The sequence below is a fragment of the Rhinopithecus roxellana genome, chromosome 5 (assembly GCF_007565055.1).
Source record: "Rhinopithecus roxellana isolate Shanxi Qingling chromosome 5, ASM756505v1, whole genome shotgun sequence".
Lineage (NCBI taxonomy): Eukaryota > Metazoa > Chordata > Mammalia > Primates > Cercopithecidae > Rhinopithecus > Rhinopithecus roxellana.
Window position 1 is genome coordinate 147,815,872 of NC_044553.1, and position 25,220 is coordinate 147,841,091.

Below are 25,220 nucleotides of genomic sequence, written 5' to 3' on the forward strand. Positions count from 1 at the left end.
CTGCAAAGAAAATTAAAATACAAAGGCATTAATACAGAATTATTAAGTACTTTGCAATAAGTAGATATATAGCTATTATCACTTATTTATTTTTAAAATTTTCTCATTTGTTGACTGTTTGCCAGCCATAAATATTATACTGACAGTAGAACTCCATAAAATGCACTTCAATCTTATTTGTATTATGTTTGATAGGCAAAATGAACATATTATTACCAGATTATGGTGATACAACAATATTACAATTTTCATATGCAAACTACCAAAAAAAGAAGCATCTCATTTTTCAGCGTCAACGTTGAAGAACATGTGCATTCTCTTCTAAAAATGAGTTTAATTGTGTCAGATTTCTAATGTTTGGGGAAGAAAAAAAAAAGAGGGCCAAGACACCCCCAAAAGTCCATCTCTGCTCTGAAAATTTAGTTATGTTTTAAAACCATATGACATCGGGACCATTTTATAACAACAGAAAAGTAATCTCCTTGTTTTTTTCCAACTTACTCACAAAAGAATGACATTTACTCTTGGAATGGGATTCTGTAATTACCTTCCCTAAGAAACAAAAGAACTCAGGCAGCAATGGTAAGCCCAATTCAGAATCCACTATTTATTTTTTGGATTCCTCAGTTCCCAGCAATCGACTCCAGCCGTTAAGAGTTGAATCTTTAGAAGTCAAACTTTAAAATGCAAATTTTCTAAAACTGTTCTGTGGAGAGAGGGAGGCTTCCTGTGAGGCCCACTTCCTGTGAGGCGTTTGGTCTATGGACAGCCTATTTTTAAAAATGTTAAGTCCTTCCTTTGAGGCCCCCCTGGAACTGGCAGCAGGCCCACAGGCAGTCGCTCCTCTGGCTGCACACTTTCAAGTGACCGAATGTACCCAAACTGTTCGATAAGGTCATTTGTAAATATTTACTGATTTGCAGAGAAAAGAAGTTAAATTACATAAACCCGTGCCCACCTCCTGCTTTCAGCCAACAGTAAGATTGATGTCGTCCTCCAACATTTAGAAAGCAAACAAGAAGCTGTTTAACTAACATGGGGGAAGGGGACAACCCAAAAAAATCCCATTGAAGGAGCTGTAAAAACAAGTTACTCCTAAAATCTTTTTTAAAGTTTTAAAAAATCTGTGTTTCAGTCATCAGTTCACCCAAGTCGTTTCCTTACAAACATTATTCACAGAGCCCGTTAAAATACTTTATTATCAACAACATCAGCAAGCTGTGCAACTGGAATTAACTCTTTCTGGTGCAATGAGAATAGGGGAATTGCTCAAAGCCACAGCTGGGGCTGGAACCTCTGACTACTCTAGTCAGCCACCCCCACGTGCAGGCCTGACCCCAGACACAGGTCAGAGTCTGGCTGGACACTCTATGCTCAAACATCAGTGTTCTCAGTTTAACCAACCGGATGTTTAAAGACCTGAAAGATTTCAACTTTGGAAAATTCAACATTCCTATGTGTTTTTTCCTTTCACGCACACATTCTCAAACCCAGAATAGTTCAGGGGGAGCAGTGAGACTTTCCAAGTAAATCAGGCGGGCCACTCAATAATCTGCCCTGGAACCTTCATCCTTTCCTTTGGGAAAGAGTTGTGCAGAAGAAAGCCAAAAGCTAAGAAGCAGAGAGGTTTTGGGGGAAAGACAGGAGACAGGTAACTACCGAATTTGGATAACATAACACAAACCACCAAATCCTGTCAACAGTAGGGGTCTGGCGTGATTCCATCAAAGGCTCCGGGTGGAGCCCTGGGCCAGCGGGACCTACCTTTCTGATCTCTTGCACCCAAGGCGCCAAACCAGCAATAGCTACACTGAGGGCCATGGCTGACATGTGACCCAAACATTTCTGCAATGATATTGTCTCAATTCTGGAAACCCAATGGCTTTTGTTCTCATCATGGTGGCTTTCAGGGTGGGACCATTTAATCTTACGCTAAAAAAAAAATATGACAAAGAAATGAAGGACAAACAGTTGGCCCTCTCAGGGAAATAACCATAAGCCAATAATGTGGTTTCTCCTAATCCTAACCTAAGTGTCTTGTTTACCGTACCCTTGTATACCCATATTAATGTATGCTGCCATTTAAAAGTGAGGCAGATTGAACCCAGGAGCCAGAGGCTGCAGCAAGTGGAGACTGCGCCATTTGCACTCCAGCTAGGGCAACAACACCGAAACGCCATCTCAAAACACATAAATACATAAAAATAAAAACAAAAGTTAAGCAGAATAAACCCCCAGGACTGTGCACGATATTCACAAGGTAATTGATCCAGATGCAGAGAGGCAGGCTGAAGAATAGTAAGAACAGGTGGTCCGGAGCCACACAGACGTTTCCTGAGTGGCCCTGCACAAATCACAGCGCCAATGGGAAGTCTTGGCTTCCTCACTGGTAAAACAGTGACCCACTTAGAGATAGTTGGGAGGCTCAGAGACGGCATAATATAAAACACCTTGAGTTGCGGCCCTACCTACAGGTACTCAATAAATGGCAGACAGCATCATGAAAATCTCCTTTTGGACACAAGAAAGAGAGTGAAACTGGCTGTACAATGTCTTTCATTGAACCAAATCTGATTGATTTTCATCTCCAACAGCAGCAGTGGGAAGGGCCTCCAGCAAACAGACGGGGCGAGTGAAGATAAAATGATCATCTATTTGAATGCACTGGTAGTCCTGGCTCAACAAATTCACTGGGAAGAGCTTTTCAACATTCTCAACTCCCCCTCTATTTTCATCACTCCCTACATCTGCTTTCTATGAACCCCACACTCCACAGTCACTCACTACTGGGACTTCTACCGTGCTCAGGAAGCTGCTGTCACCGACTCATGATTACCTGGCTACTAAAAGTCTTTTGCCCAGGTCTCTGCACTGTCAACATCAAGCTGAGGTTTAATTCCAAAGTTGGTCAGTTCATTGTGACCATCTCCCAACTTTTTTTTTGTTTTTTTTTGTTTTTTTTGAGACAGTCTTGTTCTGTCACCCAGGATGGAGTGCAGTGATGTGATCTGGGCTTACTGCAACCTCCGCCTCCCAGGTTCAAGTGATTCTCGTGCCTCAGCCTACCGAGTAGCCGGTATTACAGGCATGTGTCACCATGCCTAGCTAACTTTTTTTTTTTTTTTTTTAGTAGAGATGGGGGTTTCACCACGTTGGCCAGGCTGGTCTTGAACTCCTGGCCTCAAAGGACCCACCCGCCTCAGCCTCCCAAAGTGCTGTGATTATAGGCATGAGCCACCACACCAGGCATCTCCCAATATTAATCGAAGAAATTTTCTCAGGCTTGGCTCATAAGGTTCCTATCCTGATCTATTTGGCATTTTACAATAAGAAAGGTCTGAAATTGCTGATAGTTTTTTACAATCCAGACACTAATTTCAACATATCTCATACTTAGCAATGCTGGCATTCCAAAGAGGAAACAAACAAAAGACATCTTAAGGACACACCCCGGGAGGGTCACCAGCAACCACCGCGCAGTACCGAGCTGCGCTTGGAAGGCCCATGAGAGAGGCCGGCACTGCATCTCATTCTCAAGCATTTTCCTGGGTCTCATGTAACAGTTTGGAGTAGTAAAATGGTTTACTTGAAAACGTTAAAAATGGAAATATGCAAAGGATAGAATGCTCAAGTTACTTAGGCCAGGAAAAATTACATTTAATGTTCCTAAAAGGAGAGAGAAGGTTATAACATGATTATACTTGTGTAGTGAGTTTGAGAGTTGGAGCTTTCTTAGAAAAATATCTGCATCTTATCTGAAGACAAGACTATGGAGTGCTTTTTTTTTTTTTTTTTTTTTTTTTGAGATGGAGTTTCGCTCTTGTTGCCCAGGCTGGAGCGCACTGGCACAATCTTGGCTCACTGCAACCTCCACCTCCCAGGTTCAAGCCTCTCATGCCTCAGCCTCCTGAGTAGCTGGGATTACAAGCACCCACCACCACACCCAGCTAATTTTTGTACTTTTAGTAAAGATGGGGTTTCTCCATGTCGGCCAGGCTGGTCTTGAAATCCTGACCTGAAGTGATCCGCCCACCTTGGCCTCCCCAAAGTGCTGGGATTACAGGCGTGAGCCACTGCACCCGGCGTGGAATGCTTTTTATAAAAAAAAAAAAAAAAAGAAATAGGCCGGGCGTGGTGGCTCACGCCTATAATCCTAGCACTTTGGGAGGCCAAGGTGGGTGGATCACCTGAGGTCAGGAGTTTGAAACCAGCCTGACTAACATGGTGAAACTCCATCTCTACTAAAAATACCATAATTAGTTGGGCTTTGTGGCAGGTGCCTGTAATTCCAGCTACTCGGGAGGCTGAGGCAGGAGAATCTCTTGAACCCGGGAGGCAGAGGTTGTAGTGAGCTGAGATCGCGCCATTGCACTCCAGCCTGGGCGACAGAGCGAGACTCCGTCTCAAAAAAAAATAAAAATAACTGTGAGGGCCATGCACCATTAAGTGTTAAGGAATTCAAAATAATAAGGGAAGAATATTCATTTATAGAAAAGTATGTGTTTGTATTCACACTCACATTTTTGTGTGCATATACATATATACACTAACCCCCAGAAAAAAAACTAATGAGAAAAGTTACATGGAAAAATGAGTAAAAAAAATTATGGATAAGCACAAGTTTATTTTAAAATTAAAAATCACCTGGGGAATAAAAATCAACTCCCTGTTAGAAATTAAAAAAAAAAAAAATCAATGTACAAAAAGAAAAGCAACCAAGAGCCCATATTGTAGGAAGAAATGGTTAGCAAAAAATGTTTAAAAAAAAAAAAGTAATTAAATCTTTTTTTTTTTTTTTTTTGAAATGGAGTCTCACTCTGTCGTGCCCAGGCTGGAGTGCAGTGGCACAATCTCAGCTCACTGCAACCTCCGCCTCCTGGGTTCAAGCGATTCTCCCGCCTCAGTCTCCCAAGAGGCTGGGATTACAGGTGCCCACTACTATGCCCAGCTATTTTATTTTCCTTTTTTTTTTTTTGTATTTTTAGTAGAGACAGGGTTTCACCATATTGTCCAGGTTGGTCTCGAACTCCTGACCTCAGGTGATCTGCCTGCCTTGGCCTCCCAAAGTGCTGCAAATACAAGCATGAGCCACTACGCCCAGCCTATATTTTAAACATTGTTATTCAAACTGTGGGCCAGATACATTCATGGGTCATGAAATGAATGGAATGGATCATAAGCAGCACTATTTTAATGCAACAGAATGTAACAAACTAGAAGCAAATAGAGTGGACTACAATATGTCTGCGGTAACAAATAGTGAAATTTGTATTTGCACAGTTGTGTATATACATGTTTACTGATCACCAAGTAACATACGTTTCCTACTGGGAAGCTGGGTCAACAAAGTTTGGTAAGCACTGATCTAGGACAGTAGTGTCTGGTTGTGTCTTTTCCCCCTTCTCACCACTTGTGAGGAAAAAAGCCCCCTGTCAGCAACAGTGGGCAACAAGAGAGAAACTCTGTCTCAAAAAAAAAAAAAAAAAAATCAGCTCTTGTTATTATGGTGGTAACAAGATATTAAATAGCCAGCTTTCCTTGACACTGAGCTCCAAACCATTCAGTGCCTGCCCAGATGGAATAGATGCTTGTCAAATTGTGAAATCACGCAGATTTCATCTAAAAACATTGCATATGACTATTTCCTTTCCATAGTCTGATGTTACTTTCCTTGGTCCAAAAGAAGTGTTTTGTTTCAGATGCATTAAGATGGTGGTGGAAATGGAAGGATCAAAACAGAACAAAGCAAAGAGCCGGCCACTGGAGTAGTGCCAAGAGGGACGTGGGACTTTGAGAAAGCCACTTGCTTTGAGTCATGTCTTTGTGCGCACTGAGAGATGCTCCGGCTGGTACGGCAGTCCAGGGCTTCCTAGAGAGGTCACTGCCCCAAAGGGCTTACCACCTACCACTTCCTTCCTTGAGAAGGAGAGGCCCTGCCCTCCACCCTGCATGGGGGCAGGACAGGGCAACAGCCTGACTTAGAGAATAAAACTGGAGTGGGCAGAGGTGGATAAGAGAAGGGTCTCCCTGGCTGGGACAGCTGGGCCTCTGAGGCCACCGTTCTCTCAGGGATCCTTGAGCTCATGGTGGGAACTGGAGCAGATATGGTCCACTTCCTCACCACCAAAAGACACCTGTAGCTTTATAGAGAGGTGGCCCAGAGTTGGCACTCCTCATCAAGCTGTCATTCTGTCCAGCATATCCCATGGTCTCCCAGGATCTGGCAGGCTTGAAGGCTTCTCCTGGAAACGGCCTAGGTTTATTTCACTATGAGTGCCCAGCTAATTCCCTGGGGCCCCTGAACACTGGCCTTGTGTTTCTGCCCCCAGTGCACAAAGTGCCTTCCCCTCCTGCCAAGACTGGCTCCTCCTCTACTCTGGACCTGGCTCTGGCTCAACTCCTCAGGGCCCAGCTGCCCCTAAAGGAGGAAGGAGAGAGGGAAAGAGGGAGGGATGAGAGACGAAAAGAAAGGGATGGAAAGACAGAGAAGAAAGAGAGAGAGGGAAAGAAAGAGGGAGAAAGAGAAAGGGAGGGAACGGGGCAGAAAGAGAGGGAGGGAGAGAGGTAAAAAGGGAGGAAGGGAGGAGGGAAAGGATGAGAGGAAGAGGGAGAGAAGGAGAAACAGGGGAAGGGAAGAGGGAGGAAGGAAGTAAGGATGAGAGAGAGAAGGAAAAAAGGGAGACAGAGGGAGTGAAGGAAGGAGAGGAGGAGAGGGAGGGAGGGAGGGAGGGAAGGAGGGAAAGAAGGAAGGCTGGGGCAAGAGCTGATACCCTCACAGCTGCAGGTTCCCCCATGTTTCCACAAAACTCATCCTCAGCCCCCATCACCACCACTACCACCTCCACCACCACCTCCAGCCCCACCACCTCCAGTACCGCCAGTACCACCACCTCTAGTACCACCAGCAGCAACACCACCACCACCACCACCACCACCTCCACTCCACCACCACCACCTCCACCAGCACCACCACCACCTCCACCAGCACCACCACCACCTCCACCAGCACCCACCACCACCACCACCACCACCCACCTCCACTCCACCACCACCACCTCCACTCCACCACCACCACCTCCACTCAGCACCACCACCTCCACCGCACCACCACCTCCACCAGCACCACCCCACACCACCACCACCACCTCCACTCCACCACCACCACCTCCACCACCTCCACTCCACCACCACCACCTCCACCACCTCCACTCCACCACCACCACCACCACCACCTCCACTCCACCACCACCACCTCCACCAGCACCACCACCACCTCCACCAGCACCACCACCACCTCCACCAGCACCACCACCACCCACCACCTCCACTCCACCACCCACCACCTCCACCAGCACCACCACCCACCTCCACCAGCACCACCACCACCTCCACCAGCACCCACCACAACCACCACCACCACCACCACCTCCACTCCACCACCACCACCTCCACCAGCACCACCACCACCTCCACCAGCACACACCACCTCCCACCCGCACCACCGCCTCCACCAGCACCACCACCACCACCACCGCCTCACCAGCACCACCACCACCACCACCACCACCACCACCACCACCACCTCCACCAGCACCACCACCACCACCACCACCACCACCACCACCACCTCCACCAGTAACACCACCACCTCCATCAGCACCACCACCTCCACCACCACCACCACCTCCACCACCACCACCCCCACTAAGCCAGAATGCAGACTTCAGTGGGTCACAAACCCATTCAAACTTCCATGGGCCTAATGAAAAGGGGATCCTTGGGCCTGATTTTGAAGCAGGTCCCTGAATACCGCTTATAAAGAGCTAACAGCACGGGTGTTGGGCAGGGCCCTGTGACACAAAGGCAGGGTGCTTTTCCTTAAGGTGGGAACCTCTAGAGGAACACAAACAAGAAGTGATTATAAAGGATTACACAAGCTGGCCAATGGGCTGCCGGACAACAGAGGACGAAAAAGATGAGCCCTGAGGGAGGAAGGGGTTAAAACTGCACACGCACACACGTGCACCAGCTCCTCCCTGGGCCCCATGCCCCTGAGGGCTCATGCCCCTGCTCAGGAAGCCCCTCCAGCTCCCACCTGGGCTATCCCCATGGGAACACCCCCACACCCCCTGCGTCTTAGAGACTGAGTTCTCGTCACCACACCTCCTCTGGCCTTCCCACCAAACCCCTGCATGGGGTCCAAGTTCCCAGGATCATGTGTCTCTTTCAAGATCATGAGAGACAAATACTACAAAGTAACCCATGACTATGTGCCCATGAGGGGCCAGAGGCAATGCCAGGACTTTCCCAGAGAACATTCTGGAAAGAATCCCCACGTGTGTGTGGCTCCCAACAAGGGCATCAAGTGCTATGCTTCTTGTCTACACTGCTAACCTGCTGCTACTGGGGACAAACCACTTGTCTTCTCAGATTCACAATCTCTTCATCTATATATTGGCAAAAATACCAACTTCTCCAAAAGTCATTTTGGGCTTAAATGGGATGATGACGTACACATTGTACCTAACACCATACTCAGCATGGGAAAGGCAGTTAATCCACTTAATTCTCCTCTCTGTCAAGGGACGTCACAGTAGAAGTTAGTTGGTACTAGCAGAAAAACAAATAGAACAGAGCCAAGTTATTCACCATGAACTTATGGCCTCTGTTTCAAAATATATAGGAAAGGAAGGCCAGGTGCAGTGGCTCATGCCTGGTCACAGGACTTCCAGGAGGTTGAGATGGGAGGACTGCTTAAGCCTAGGAGGTCAAGGCTGCAGTGAGCTATGATCGAGCCACTGTACTCCAGCCTGGGTAACTGAACAAGACCCTGTCTTTAAAATATATATACATATTTTAAATATATATATATATATGTATATTCTTCCATATCAAAATGTTTAGCAAGTGACTAATTCCTGAAGGTCCTTCATTTTCTAAAATTCTATCATTTACAGTCTAATGACATTGGGGAAATGTTTACACTTCAAAAGTTTAAAAAGAAAACCAGACAAGTACATAAAAGAGGGAAGAAGAGAGGGAAAAAGAACAAAACTGATTACAAAGAGTTTTTTTCTACATACCTCATTGTCTATTCCCATAACAAAATAGACAATTACTCTAGCAGTTTAGATTAAAAAAGAAAAAAAAAAAGATTGCCGTAACAACCGTTAAAGTTGCAGTTTTATGTCCAGCCGTGCTCTCTAACAATTTTTGTTTGTTGTTTTTTTATCAGAAGGAAAGATGAGGGAGAAATTATCATTTCTTTCTCAAGATCCTGGCCCCATGAGCCTCAGGGTAGCCCTAGTTCCTAAGAGCAGCACCAACAGGCAGAGAAGAGGGGCTCCGGTGCCCTGCAGACAGCACCAGGTTCTCTGGCATCAAGAGCTGGATACAGAGTCCGTGATAATGCCAGCCACAGAATATTTCGAACTCACCAACATGTCCTCTAAATACCAGATAGAAAAGGCTTCCCCTCTTGCACCTGTCTCACTATTATTTTACAGATGTATTCTAAAAGCCATGAAGACGGAAATCACTATTAGTGTGTCACTTATATGATATTCAGACACCTGAGCTCTGTGATGACTTTAATGCCCCATAAGTCTTTCAGAAATTCACCTCATATACCTCAGAACACCCCTCCATCCGCAAGGGAACGCACGTGGAACAGGTGGAGAAGGAATTCTTTTAGGCCCATGGGTAGAACAGTAAGGACTCTTGTAAACGCTGCTCTGTAGCAGAGAAGTTGGACAGTATGCGTGTGTGCTTATGCGTGTTTGAATGGATGCAGGAAAAATCAATAATCTGCTTGCATCGACACCTAAATAAAACCAAAATAATCCCATGATTTGCCTAAAACCAAATTAATCTCTAGGAAAAACCTGCTCTGGCAGAGTTGTGTGGGGGTGGGAATTATCAAAGAAAAGCAGAATTTCCCTGGGCTTGAATTTCCCCGAGCTTCCGCTTTGCAGGAATCTCTGTTCCGTTACTCACTATTTTGAGAGAGCCCTGCTTCTTCCTCCTTCTCAGCACCACACGTCAATGTCATTTTCACAGTGGGGAGGGCCACAGGAAGCACACATCTGCAGCGTGTCACCTCCCGAGGCTGACAGATCTACTCAGTATTTGTTTGGGTTGAAAAGAGTTTTTTTTTTTTGTACTGTCTACACTATTGTTTCCCTAGTGCCAAAAGCAGTCGAGAGCTAGCACGCTAACAACGATCCATCATAAAATGATCATGAAAACATCCAAAATATATTGACTTCGAAATACCGTCGAACTCTTCACTGCTAAGTTCTAATAAAGAAAACGAAACAGAAACACACCCCTCATACTCCAAGTCAGAAGGCCAAAGAGGTGGCATCTTTAAAATCACTATCTAGCTAAATCATTTTTATCCAACTAAATCCTGGGATTCTCCTAAATTAGTTTGACCACTCTGTCTTGGGAGGGCCGTTAGCAAATAAAGGTTTAACTCTTCTCCATCTGAAACCTCACGGTATGACACAGGCTGGCTAAAAAAGGGTAGAGGCACAGAAGCACTTTAAAAAACTTCAAACGCATGCAAAACACACAGGAAGCTAAAAAGCGGATCATTTTATATACTTCTAATAGCTGCCATGCTAGGCCACTTCAAAGAGTCAAACTATTAGTCAAATGAACTCAATATATTATGTGGCATGAAGCCATAAACTCACATGTACAAAGTACACACAGATAGATTTTAAAATTTAACATGAAAGTTAAACAATTATTACAGAAAAACATAAAGTAACTAGAATAACTAACATAAAGTTACTCTATAATAACTTTATTATAGGCTGGGCCTGGTGACTCACGCCTGTAATCCCAGCACTTTGGGAGGCCGAGGCAGGTGGATCACGAGGTCAGGAGATCGAGACCATCCTGGCTAACAGAGTGAAACCCTTTCTCTACTGAAAAATACAAAAAAATTAGCCGGGTGAGGTGGTGGGCGCTTGTAGTCCCAGCTACTCAGGAGGCTGAGGCAGGAGAATGGCGTGAACCCGGAAGGCAGAGCTTACAGTGAGTTGAGATTGCGCCACTGCACTCCAGCCTGGGCGACAGAGCGAGACTTTGTCTCAAAAAAAAAAAAAAAAAAAAGAAAAACAAAACAAAACAAAACTTTATTATAGAAAAAAACGCACATTTGAAAAGTTTTATTTGTCTCCTGATAGGAAACAATAATGTACAATGATGTGGTAAACTTGCCTGGAACGTGGGCATGTTCCTCTTTTTTTTTCTAACAGTGTTCGTATCATACCCACAATCTTACAGTCAAAATTGCATAAGTAAATTACAAAGAGGACAAATGGTAAAGTAAAAGACGTTGTATCGCTCTCCTCGTGCCTTTTTAAAAAAAAAAGTTTGAAAGGCAAGCTGACAGTGCTAGTAGAGATGAGGGGAAATAAAATTCACCACTCATTGCATTTACATAAATAATGTGTTTAAATACATAAATATACATTTTTAAAGCTCAAGGCCTAGTAAAAGAATTTCTAAGCATACTGAATGAAGCGGAGGGGGAAGCTGACAGCCAGCTCTAACTCTGGGCTGCATCTGGGTGCGCACTCCTTCCAGTACCTCCACTTTCTTTACGGTGATTCCCATGCTGCACACAGTAACAAACGAGTCAGTTTTTATGGACGGCAATAAAGGTAACAGGGGCCTGACACATGGACACCCTTGGTTGGGTTACAACTGGTCCACCTACTGCCACTTTATCTTCTGGTTGTCCGTAGTTACTCATCTATTTTTAAATGTTCCAATGTGATCTTATCAAATTGGCACATAATTTGATCACCATATTTCCATAACTGAAAGTTGTTGAAAGTGCCTGGCCAGGTAACGGTGACAGGGTATGTGCACTAAGCCAGAGAGCTTCACAGTTATGATTTTTTTATTTTAATAAATAATCATGAGCCCTTCTCTCTCACTCTCTCTCTCACTGAAACACACACACTGGGTTGTCTGGTGTTTGTTCTTGTAGAGTGGCCATTGGCCACGAGATCACCCGTCACCCACCCTCCCTAATTTTCAACAGGCACCCTTCCTGGGAGTTCCTGGGTGGTGAGCCCAGCTTTTAGCCACAGCATCCAGCCAACTGACACATCCACTTTTAAGGAGACACTGCCTCCACAGTGCCTCTCACTTCTAGCACAAGTACTCCAACCATGAAGGAGATCCCTTTCAACAAAGGGTGTCTAACACAGACTGCACCCTGATGTGGCAGCACCGGGCTCCAAAGATAAATCCGAAACCATCCCCGACCCACATGTGAGAAGCTGCAGGGACCAAATAACATTGTCAGTGTTACCGATTCCTTCAGCATTCTTGGCAGCGCTGGTTAAGATATGGATGAAGTGCCCTGGGACCAGAGGATGTGCCCGAGGTTGCCAGGGAGAGGACAGGGGTGCCAGGGAAAACTACAGGTAAGAGGCTGCCAGACCAGTGCTCCAGTGGGAACAGAGGGTCAGGGAGACAGAAGGGGGGTTGGAGGCAGAGGATAAATTAACACTGTGATTCGTGGGTAGGGGGACGGAGGAAAAAATTAAAGAAACAGAAGTGGCAGCAACCACGTGGAAAAGGCACTGATGCCTGAGCTACCTGTCCCAGTGGCTGTCCAGCCAGCCAGGGCTCAGCAAGCTGGCCTCCTGCCCCAGAAACCTCCCGTAGTCTCCCAGAGGCCTAGGGTAGAGAATTTAAAAGGTAAATGACTCAACCCCAGCATCATATCTTCCTCAATCCCAGCATCTCATGTTCCCCACAAATTGTGTTCCTGTGAGATCAAAAGGTGGGAGCTGCTGACCTCGGCAGGTGTGTGTCTACCTCAGAAACTGCTGAGTTCTGCTATCAAAACTGAATCCCAGGCCAGGTACAGTGGCTCACGCCCATAATCCAAACATTTTGGGAAATCGAGGTGGGTGAATCACTTGAGGTGAGGAGTTGGAGACCAGCCTGACCAACATAGTGAAACCCCGTCTCTACTAAAAAAATACAAAATAGGCCGGGCGCAGTGGCTCAAGCCTGTAATCCCAGCACTTTGGGAGGCCGAAATGGGCGGATCAGGAGGTCAGGAGATCAAGACCATACTGGCTACCCGGTGAAACCCCGTCTCTACTAAAAAAGAAAAAACAAAAAATCTAGCCGGGCGAGGTGGCGGGCGCCTGTAGTCCCAGCTACTCGGGAGGCTGAGGCAGGAGAATGGCATAAACCCGGGAGGCGGAGCTTGCAGTGAGCGGAGATCGCGCCACTACACTCCAGCCTGGGCGACAGAGAGAGACTCCGTATCAAAAAAAAAATACAAAATAAGCCAGGCGTGGTGGCACGTGCCTGTAATCCCAGCTACTTGAGAAGCTGAGGCAGGAGAATCACTTGAACCCAGGAGGTGGAGGTTGCAGTGAGCCAAGATCGCCCCATTGCACTCCAGCCTGGACAAAAAGAGTGAAACTCTGCCTCAAAAAACAACAACAGCTGAATCCCCGGCCAGGAACAGTGGCTCACGCCTATAATCCCAGCACTTTGGGAGGCCAAGGAGGGAAGATCACTTGAGCCCAGGAGTTCAAGACCAGCCTGGGCAACATGGTGAAACCCCATCTCTAGAAAAGATGCAAAAAAAATTAGCTGGGCCTGGTGGTGCACGCCTATAGTCCCAGCTACTCAGGAGGCTGAGATGGGAGGATCACCTGAGCCCAGGGAGGTCAAGGCTGCAGTAAGCCATGATCGTGCCACTGCACTCCGGCCTGGGTGACAGAGTGAGGCCCTGTCTCAAAAACAAACAAATGAACAAAAGAAAAACCTGAACGCCAGTCACTAAGGGATTCACCTCACCTACTACAGTGACCTAGATTTATACAGGGCCACAGGGCAACCGGGATAGCACACCTGTTTCTAAAGGCTTCTCAGCTCACCTGAGAACTCACTGCAACCTGGGGCACAGAACACGAAGAACAGTCCTCCTGAGAGTCAACCCAAGGCTCGTCCAGTTGATTAGTAAGTGACAATTCCACAGGGCGATGTGATAGCCAACAAGAGGGCTGTGGGAGAGAAACTCCACCAGGGGTTAAGAGTTACCTGATTAGGAGACATAGGGGAAAAGATCCCTGGCTTAACAAACACTTTACACAGCATGTTTCATCTGACATTGCAGAAGTGCCCTCTGGCCACCGTGTCATGAGTCCTAAGCTGGGCCTCAGGAAGGACTCCTAGAGCCACTCTACCAATCTCCCTGGAGGAGAGGAGAGGCAGAGAAGCTCGATGCATTATCCAGGAACACACAGGGATACGTCCCAACCACACTCTCAGACCATGCTTCCATTATTGATTAAGATTTCCCAGGCCGGGCGCGGTGGCTCAAACCTGTAATCCCAGCACTTTGGGAGGCCGAGACGGGCGGATCATGAGGTCAGGAGATCGAGACCATCCTGGCTAATACGGTGAAACCCCGTCTCTACTAAAAAATACAAAAAACTAGCCGACTCCGTCTCAAAAAAAAAAAAAAAAAAAAAGATTTCCCAAACCAGCCAGCTTTTGATTATCAATGGAGATTTTATACATAAGAAATTTTTAACTCATTCAGTATACTGCTGAGTGACCTGGCCTAAGTGTCAGTCCAGCATGGAACTTAGAATATACACAAACATTAGTAGTAGTAGTGATAGTAGCAGCAACAGCAGCACCAGCGGTAGTAACTGTTCATATTAACTTAGAACTGACCATGTGCCAAGCACCAGCCTAAACATTTTACGTACATTATTTATTTCACTTAATTCTACCAACAAACCTAGAAGAGAGATAGTATATGTTATGATCCTACAGATAAGGAAAGGGTATTGGTCCATTCTCACGCTGCTGACAAAGACATACCCAAGACTGGGTAACTTTTTTTTTTTTTTTTTTTTTTTGAGACGGAGTCTTGCTCTGCCGCCCAGGCTGGAGTGCAGTGGCCGGATCTCAGCTCACTGCAAGCTCCGCCTCCCGGGTTCACGCCATTCTCCTGCCTCAGCCTCCCGAGTAGCTGGGACTACAGGCGCCCACCTCGTCACCCGGCTAGTTTTTTGTATTTTTTAGTAGAGACGGGGTTTCACCGTATTAGCCAGGATGGTCTCTATCTCCTGACCTCATGATCCGCCCGTCTCGGCCTCCCAAAGTGCTGGGATTACAGGCTTGAGCCACCGCGCCCGGCCCTTTTTTTTTTTTTAAAAGAGGTTTAATGGACTCACATATTCCACATGGCTGGGGAGGCCTCACAATCATGGCGGAAGGCAAAAGGCATGTCTTACATGGCAGCGAACAAGAGAGAATGAGAGAGCTTGTGTAGGGAAACTCTCCTTTACAAACCCATGAGATCTCATAAGACTTATTCACTATCATGAGAACAACACGGGAAAGACCCACCACCACGATTCAGTTACCTCCCCCTGGGTGCCTCCCACAACACGTGGGAATTATGGGAGCTACAATTCAAGATTAGATTTCGGTGGGGACACAGAGCCAAACCGTATTAGAAAGTAAAGTTCAGACAACTTAATGAATTTGTCTAAGGTGAAATGCAGGCAGTTGGATTCCAGAATTGATAAACACCACTGCATAGCTGCAATGAAAACTGTATCACTTCCAAGTCAAATCACGAATAATTTTGGATTATCCAACTGCACTAAAATGTACATCCCTGAACAGGAGTGTCACAAAAATGCTTTCTAATACCATGTGCACACACACACACGTTTTCTTTAATTACTCATTTCAGCTAAGAATGAAAGTCAAAGTTACTATTGTCTTTATTACAATTTTGTATTTGTCTGCTGGCATGTGACCACATATGCAGGAAAAAACATCACCTGTTTGCACAGCACATTTCCAAGAATGATCAAATATCTCAGGTGGCCGTAAATAACTCAGTGAAGGAATTTGAGATTATTAAAACCATTTATAGCCACAAAAATGGTCTCTGAAAGGACACAGGCTTTCCCTAGATCACAACCAGCAAGAGGCAGAGCCAGGCTTCAAACCTGGGTCTTTGGGGTTGTCCCCATGAGAAAATTCAGCCCTCTAGCAATATTTTCAAATAGGTTAGGATGGTTCAGAGGGTTCCCATAGCTGCACAAAGGGCTGTACCAAAACACACAGAATCCCAAAGAGTGGGAAACTTGTGCACATCTGTGCCCATGCTGACAGTCTCCCCAGCAAGTGGAAGCCAAGGTTTCTGAATTTGCTTGGCAAGAAGCAGATTCTTCAAAGTGTGTGCTACTTTAGAAATGTTTACAGGGAATAAGCAGAGAAAGAACTTTGGTTTGATGGGCATGTTCCAAAATGAATGAGAGAAAGTTAGAGCCCAGTGTCATCCTTTTGGAATTATCTACACTGGATTTGTTTGGCAAAACACACAGAGCCGTAAACTACACTCAACTCCGGATAGGATCTGCATGGCCCGTGGGGTCCATCTACCCCAATGAGGACGTAACTTAATTTCTGGTAGGTTACCTCCTTGAAGTACATAATGAAACTTGTAAGTGCACAGAAGGCACTGTTACCAACCTTTTAAGGCAACAGAAAGGAAAGTACTTTGAGTTCTCCAGCAGTGCAGCGGTTCCCCAAAACAACAACAAAACACTGCGTCTATTTCAGCACCACTGTCTTTCCCTATGTGGCAGTCCTAGGGACAACTCACGGCTTGCTTATTCTTGGACGGTGAGCAGCTTTCTTACAAGGTTTTGATTTTTTAAGAGTTCACTCTGATCATTGAAGCCTGAGTCAATCTGAACAGTAGCACCCAAGAGTCACCAGGGTCAGAGAGGCTGCGAAGAGGCTCATTGCTCAGAAAGGCCAGCTCTGTCCTCTTCTTGCCTGAAAGTGCCAGGGAGGAAGCGGGGAGCTCTTAACTTTGGGAGGGATCTCTTCTGATTTTGTACCCTCTTCTAATTATGGGAAAGTAACTATCAAGTGCTTGAAAATAAAGACTATCAGAATACAACCCAGAAGAGTTTGGGGTTCTGTTTAGGCTTTTTAATTAAAGAAAGATCCTTAGATATTAAACCAACCAACAAACCAAGAAAACCTCCCATCATGACCCACTTGGCCACCAGAAGTCTCATTCATCTTGTGTGCCCAGCATTAAGTATACAAATCCACTAGATATTCAAGGCACATGGGAACTGCTGCAACAGCTGTTGGTCCTCTCCCCAGTCTATATTATGTACGTGTGCTGAATATATTCCACCTGCCCTGCAGAGCGCCTCTTTAGCTTCCTCCTGCCCGGTCCTAGCCCCAGGAGACTGACATTCATGGATGCATCTACAGGCTCCCTTGCCCAAGGACTTCCACCAAGTTCCACCAAAGGGAGGCACCAGTGCAAGCAAAGAGGGGAGGAGGAGAATGAGGATAGGAAAGTTATCCCCCTGACTCCCTCCACACTGGGCTGCAGTGAGTGAGCTGCATCCTCCTATTAAAGACCATGACCCCACTAAGCACCCATAAGCCCAGCTACTTTCTCCTCTGGCATCTATTATCTGCTCCTCTTCTCCTTCACCCCTTCAGGTCCTGGGAGGGAAGTTCCCTGGAGGTAGCCTGCCATGCTCATTCTGGGGGAGTACACCCCCCCTTTGCTAGTTTCTTGCATCCCTGCCCACCACTGAGAACTCGTCCTCTCTTCAGTTTCTTCTTTTTGAGTGTGCCATCTGTCTTCTGCCAGGACCGTGACTGACAAAATAAAAAATGGAATTGATTATCCTAGAATTTCATTCTTGGAATCTACATACCACAATATGTACATAATAATTCCCTTGCAATTTCCCCAAGTCATAAAGGATAGCAATCAGGCAGGAAAAAAAAATATGCCACCAAAACTACCATAATAATTTACTATCCTGCAAAACTTGAAAAAATGGAATTCATCTTCCTAAAAAGCACAGTAAGCTTTGAAACATGAAAACTCGATTAGAGTATTAGAAAAGTATGGTATTACTAAAAATACTCTCTGTAGAATTCCTTATAAGCGCATCATCAATGGTTGCTATTATGTTTTGGAGTCGGTCTAACCGCACATAAAAATTGCCAATAGGACAACAGTGTCAGTGAGGTTTCCAATTTGACAACAGCTGACTGAAACTAAATCTTACCTGAGCCACTATATAGAGTTGACATTAACTACATTTATCATAACAAGAATTCATTTATTATAACAAAAGCACAACACAATGAACCTTTCCAAGAGTTTAAGACTTAACAGTCAACCTCATCCTGAAGACCACTGTTTTTTATTAGGTCAGTGTAACCCACAGGAAATTAAAACAGGAACCCAAAGTTTCAAATTTAAAAACTATGAGCTGTCTCATGGGGTTTAAAAAAAAAAAAAAAAAAAAATCTCCAGCAAACCTACAAGATACAAAACAAAAACACCACACTAATAACAACATGCACTGATGCTCTTTAATCGCTGAGGGAACTATTCAGATCCAGGTCAATATCACAATGTTAAAAATAAAATTTAAAATGGCTTTCAACAAGTTAAACGTAGGCCGGTGCAGTGGCTCACCTCTGTAATTCTAGCACTCAGAGAGGCCAAGGCGGGAGGATCACTTGAGCCCAGGAGTTCGAGACCAGCCTGAGCAACATAGGAAAATCCCATCTCTACCAAAAATGTAAAAACTAGCTGGGTGTTGTGACACAGGCCTGTGGTCCCAGCTACTTAGGAGACTGAAGTGGGATGATTACATGAGCCCAGGAATTCGAGGCTACAGTGAGCCATGACTGTACCACTGTACTCCAGCCTGGGCAACAGAGCAAGACCCTGTCTCAAAAAAGAAAAAAAAAATGAAATGTAAACCATATGTTACCAATATATTTTTAAAGACACTGAGAGTGTGTTTCAATCAAGGTTCTATAAGGAACAAGTCTGTAAGACGCCTTCATCTAAGGCCAATGATCAAGTGAAGGCCATCACAGCTTTCCAAGAAGACCTGAGTTCTATAGTGGGGTGCTGGTTACTTTCCCAGGGTTTGGCCTGTTGCTGCAGGTCCTGGAGTTAACAGCATTTCAGAACAAGTATTTTGCAACAAGTATTAAGAGAGGGAGCACAAAAGCGGAAAGTCTTTTTGGGGTGGGAGTGGGGGGAGCACCATGATGAGATCCAGATGACAGCAGCCTTAACTCTTTTCTGTAGCTTTCCCACAGCACAAAACAGTGACCACTTTACATTTATTTGTGAGGCTGTGACTAATGTCTATGCCCTCTAACACGTAAGCTCTATGAAGGTAGGGGGTGTCTCTGTGTTTGCTCATGACCCAGGGCCTAACACAGTGCCTGGCACACAGCAAGTGCTTAATAAATTCTCCAGTCATCTAAACCACACCCTCAATAGTAGGACTGAGGAAAGTAAAAGTGTGATAGGTCAGTACATGTACTTTTTAAGAGATTTCTGTCTTTGGAACTAGTAAATGTTTTACTATTCAACCTAAAAATTAGGTCAACAGTAAATACAAATTAAAATAAGATACAACTACACACCACTGGAATGGCGAAAATGAGAACACTGACAATACAAACTGTTGTTTAGAATGTGAAGCAAACAACCAAACACTCATAAAAGTAAGAATGTAAACTAGGGCCAGGGGTGGTGGCTCATGCCTGTAATGCCAGCACTTTGGGAGTCTGATGTGGGAGGATTGCTTGAACCCAGAAGTTTGAGATAAGTCTGGGCAACATGAGGAAACCTCATCTCTAGAAAAAATACAAAAATTAACTGGGCATGATGGTGTGCACCTGTGGTCCCAGCTACTTGGGAGGCTGAGGTGGGAGGATTACCTGAGCCCAGAATGTCGAGGCTGCAGTGAGCCGTGACTGTGCCACTGCACTCCAGCCAGGGCAACATAGTGAGACCTTGTCACAAAAAAAAAGAAAGAAGGAAAAGAAAAGAAAAGGAAAAAGAGAAAAGAATGTAAACTAGTACAACCACTTTGGAAAATAGTTTGACAATTTTTTTTTTTTTTTTTTTTTTGAGACAGAGTCTCGCTCTGTCGCCCAGGCTGGAGGGCAGTGACACGATCTTGGCTCACTGCAAGCTCCGCCTCCCGGGTTCACACCATTCTCCTGTCTCAGCCTCCCCAGTAGCTGGGGCTACGGGCGCCCACCACCACATCCAGCTAATTTTTTTGTATTTTTAGAAGAGACGGGGTTTCACCGTGTTAGCCAGGATGGTCTGGATTTCCTGACCTTGTGATCCACCCATCTCGGCCTCCCAAAGTGCTGGGATTATAGGTGTGAGCCACCGCGCCCGGCCAGTTTGACAATTTCTTATAAAGTTATACACATACTTTATGTGGATGTGTATGACCCACCAATCCCACTCCTGGGTATTTCTCCAAGAGGAACAAGCTCACATACCCACACAAAGACCTTGTAAAAGAATGTTTAGAGCAGCCTGATTCATAACATCCAAAAACTGGAAAAAAATCCAAAATCCATCAGAGGGCCACTAGACAAATTATGGTATGTCCATAAAATGGAATACTACTCAACAATAAAAAGGAATGAACTCCTTACTGATACACACAACATGTGTGATTCTCAAAAACATTATGCAGAGCAAGGAAGTTAGACATAAAAGTATACTATTCTGGCCAAGCGTGGTGGCTCACACCTGTAATCCCAGCACTTTGGGAGGCTGAGGCAGGCAGATCACCAGATCAGGAGATCGAGACCAGCCTGACCAAATGGTGAAACCCCATCTCTACTAAAAATACAAAAAAAATTAGCCAGGTGTGGTGGCGTACGCCTGTAATCCCAGCTACTCAGGAGGCTGAGGCAGGAGAATCACTTTGAACCTGGGAGGTGGAGGTTGCAGGGAGCTGAGATCACGCCATTGCACTCCAGCCTGGGAGACAGAGTGAGACTCTGTCTTAAAAAAAAAAAAAAAGTACTATGCTATGATTGCATTAATATGAAGAAAGTGGTCAAACCACTTCTGTGGTTGCCTAAGGGTTTTTGGTGGAGGGGTAGGAGACTGACTGTTGACTACAAAGGAGCTGAAGGAAAACTTTTTGTGACGAAACTGTTCTATATCTTGACAGTAATGGTGGTTACACAGGTATGTACATATTAGTCAAAATACTTTCAATGGGTGTATTATTTTCACGAATCCCTCTGTTGTCAAGGGTATGTTGTTATAATATGTAAATGATACCTCAATGAAGTTTTTTTTAAAAGAGCAAACCATAAATTTAAATTTTTTATAAAAGTAAACAAAATAACCTAACTGAAAAAGCAAGTCTGCAACATAACCTCACAAGAAAAAATTTTAATTTTTTCACACCACATTTTAATTCAATACTGATTATGTATCCTAGTAGATGTTCATCCATATACTACAGACAAAAGTGAACAGGCTTGTATTACTAATAGCAATAGACTGTATAATTTTGGAACTATTTTATGCACATTACAGAATAAAGCAAATAAATGTGTTCACAGCATTAACAGTATTAAGAACCAAGCAAAGAAATATAAATACAAAATCAAAGATTGCTAAGAAAAAACTCAGTAATATTAAATGTGAATTGGCAACAGCAATATAAATTCATGAAAATAATAATACCACAGCTACAATGAATACACCCAGTGTCCAGTTTCAGTTTATTTTATTTTATTTTACTTTTGAGATAGAGATTTGCTCTTGTTGCCCAGGCTGGAATGCAATGGCACAATCTCGACTCACTGCAACCTCGCCCCGCCCCCAGCCCCCCAGATTCAAGCAATTCTCCTGCCTCAGCTTCCCAAGTAGCTGGGATTACAGGTGCCTGCCACGATGCCCGGCTCATTTTTTGTATTTTTAGTAGAGACAGGATTTCACCGTGTTGGCCAGGCTGGTCTCGAACTCCTGACCTCTGGTGATCCACCTGCCTCGGCCTCCCAAAGTGCTGGGGTTACAGGCATGAGACACCACACCTGGCCTCCAGTTTCAGTTTTTAAATACCATTCTCCACTGAAAGGAATCAGGACTTTTTGGAGAAATGGATGATCTCATGTCTGGAAATGAAAAGTGTAAGATGAGTCTAGAACTTTTTTTGTGTGCAAGAAAGTACCTAAAAGACTAAAAGGAGTATGTTCAAAGGACAAAAGCGGCAGCTTAAAGGGCCTCAATGGCCAAATTTGGGATAATTTGAGCATCAGACCAATTATTATAATTGATTACAAAACCACTGACTTAATAAAAACCCATTGAGTCCACAGTGATAGTCACAGAGAGATACTTATTTGCTGCCATTAGAAGCGATTATTACACCAACCCTTTTCTGTAAAAATTGGTCATTATAGTTCCTTTTCAGGAATATCAGCTAATGATAGAATTAGAAAAATCACCATTTTGCAACTTTTGGTAAAATAATTCAGGAAAGAATCGTCTATGGTTATGCACACAGTGTCCAAGTATCTCTCCGCAGGCTATGTGCTCAATGCCAAAAACATACCTTCCAATGAAGAGATCTGCATGGCCACCTACAGCTGCTAATTGGACGTAGTGTCACTAACACTGGACAACCTGGTGGGACATAATGGTTTAGGAAGCACCCAGTATCGCCTGGCAATTGTTTAAATAAGCGTGAGCTGCCAGGTGCAGTGGCTCATGCCTGTAATCCCAGCACTTTGGAAGGCCAAAGCAGGTGGATCACCCGAGGTCACGAGTTCAAGACCAGCCTGGCCAACATGGTGAAACCCCGTATCTACTAAACATACAAAACTTAGGTGGGTGTGGTGGCAGGCGCCTATAATCCCAGCTACTCAGGAGGCTGAGGCAGGAGAATCACTTGAACCTGGGAGGTAGAGGTTGCAGTGAGCCGAGACTGCACCATTGCACTCCAGCTTGGGCAATAGAGCGAGACTCTGTCTCAAAAAAAGGCTTGAGCCTGCATAAGCATTTGGATCTGACTTCCATGGGACACAAGGCAAGGTGAATGACATCACAAGGAAATAACCCATCAAATTGAGGATGTGGGCATTCCACAAAACAACTGGCCTTGACTGTCTCAGAAAAAAAGAAAAAAGAAAAACTCGGTGTCATCAGAGGGGTAGAGGAAAACGGGAAGATCATTCCAGACTAAAGACACTAAAGAGATATAAAAACCAACAGCAGTACCCACACCTTCACTGGATGCTGGTAAAAACAAAATAATAATAAAATAAAATAAATTTAAAGATCTTAGGGTACAACTGGAGAAATCTGAATATGGACTAGATGACAGACACCACACTGAATTATTTGGAACTTTCTTAGGTGCGATAATAGTGTGTGGTTATAGAAAAGGATGTCTTTGTTCTGAGTTTCAGTCTGAAAAGTTTACAGGTGAGGTGCCATGATGCCTACAACTTTCTTTTCATTGGTTCATATAATCTACACATAAAGAAGAGGCAAATATAACACGTTAACAATTACTCATTACTATTCTTGCAACTTTTCTGCGTGTTTGAATTTTCTCATAGTAAAAAATAAGAAGAGAAAAGAAAGAAGCAGAAGATAGATGACCATCTGTAAAACCTTCTTGCAGAGAGAACCTGCCCTCTACCCATCTCCGCAGGTGTTACAAAATGAACTGCATAACTCGTATGTTGAAACCGATTCATAGTTGAAGCCCTGGCCCCGAGTACCTCATAGTGTGACTCTCTTTTAACCTAGGGTCTTAAAGAAATAATTAGGAAAATTAGGTCATTAGGGTGACCCCTAATCCACTATGACTGGTGTCCTTCTAACAAGAGGTTTGGACACAGACATGCACAGAGAAGCCCATGTGGAAGACATGGGGGGAAGGCGGCCATCTGCAAGCCAAGAAGAGAGGCCTGCAAGAAACCAACCCTGCTGACACCTTGATCTTGGACTTCCAGCTTCCAGAACTGTGAGACAATAAATCCCTGTTGATTAAGTCAACCCGTCTGTGGTACTCTGCTATGTCTGCACTAGCACAGTAACATCATGATAGGGAAGATTTCCAGGAATAGGAGAAAGACAGTTCCCCTAATCCAAAAGGAAGAACACTTTTGCTACCTTGTGCACGTTATCCCTTCATTGATACAGAAAATCAAGAGCTCCCAGGATAGTGCGTGAATGTGCGTGTAGGGGGTAGGAGCTAAGATAGCTACTCAAGATGATGTCACATCTGCACCATCATCTGGGGAATACCCAGACATACTGGAATCACAGGTTCTCTCTCGTGCACCCACAGGACTCCTTCTCTCACAGCCAGACAGGTCTGGGGACAGCCCTTACTGCCTGGATGATATCCTGGGAGAGATGCTTAAAACGCCCAAGTCTGCCTGCTATAAGTGATCTGACATTGGATTTTTCATCACTGAGCAGAAACGTTTCAAATATATATGAAAGTCATTTCTCCTTGACATAAAAGAAACATTCTCAGGCTTATCATGATAAGAGGGGACAATTTAAATATTTCTTTAACTGTGTGCATTTTCTACCTTTTGGAACAAAAAAATGCAAATAAAAACTAGGAAGAAAGGAGAAAGGCAGGGAAAATGAGGTCACATTGAATCTCTTTTTGCACCTTTTTTTTTTTTTTTTTGAGATTGAGTCTCCCTCTGCAGCAGAGGCTGGAGTGAGTGGTGCAATCTCAGCTCACTGCAAGCTCCACCTCCCAGGTTCAAGTGATTGTCATGCCTCAGCCTCCCGAGTACCTGGGATTACAGGCAGGCACCACCACATCCAGCTAATTTTTATATTTTTAGTAGAGACAGGGTTTCACCATGTTGGGCAGGCTGGTCTCAATCTCCTGATCTCAAGTGATCCGCCTGCCTCGGCCTTCCAAAGTGGTGGCATTACAGGCATGAGCCACTGCACCTGGCTCACACATTTCTTGAATCATGCCCAGGTTATGAGAATAGAGGGTCAGGGCCGGAATCTTGGAATATGAGTTCTGGAAAGTGTCTTCGTGATACCCTGGCTGGCTTTCTTCACTTGGCATTTAAGGAAACTAAACTCAGACAGGAAGAGCTTGCCCAAGAGCACGCAGCTCCTGGTCTGGCCGTGTCTCCTCGGTGCCGGCCATGTAGGCCTTTCCCCATCTGACCTTCACTTGGGGACCTTCCCTGGCTGTGCTGAAACCCATGGCTTCATGAGTTGTGCTAAGTCCTCCCCAGCCGACACTGGTGAAGATCGAAAGATTTTGCTGGATTCCAGTGTGTGGTTTCTCAATCTTGGCCCT

General features: G+C 44.9%; 1 protein-coding gene across 9 annotated transcripts in view; it reads right to left on the reverse strand.

Annotated features, from left to right (window-relative positions):
• Positions 1-25,220, reverse strand: part of FOXN3 (forkhead box N3) — a 469,191-nt gene that overhangs the window by 196,694 nt on the left and 247,277 nt on the right. The gene's annotated exons all lie outside the window — the stretch shown is intronic.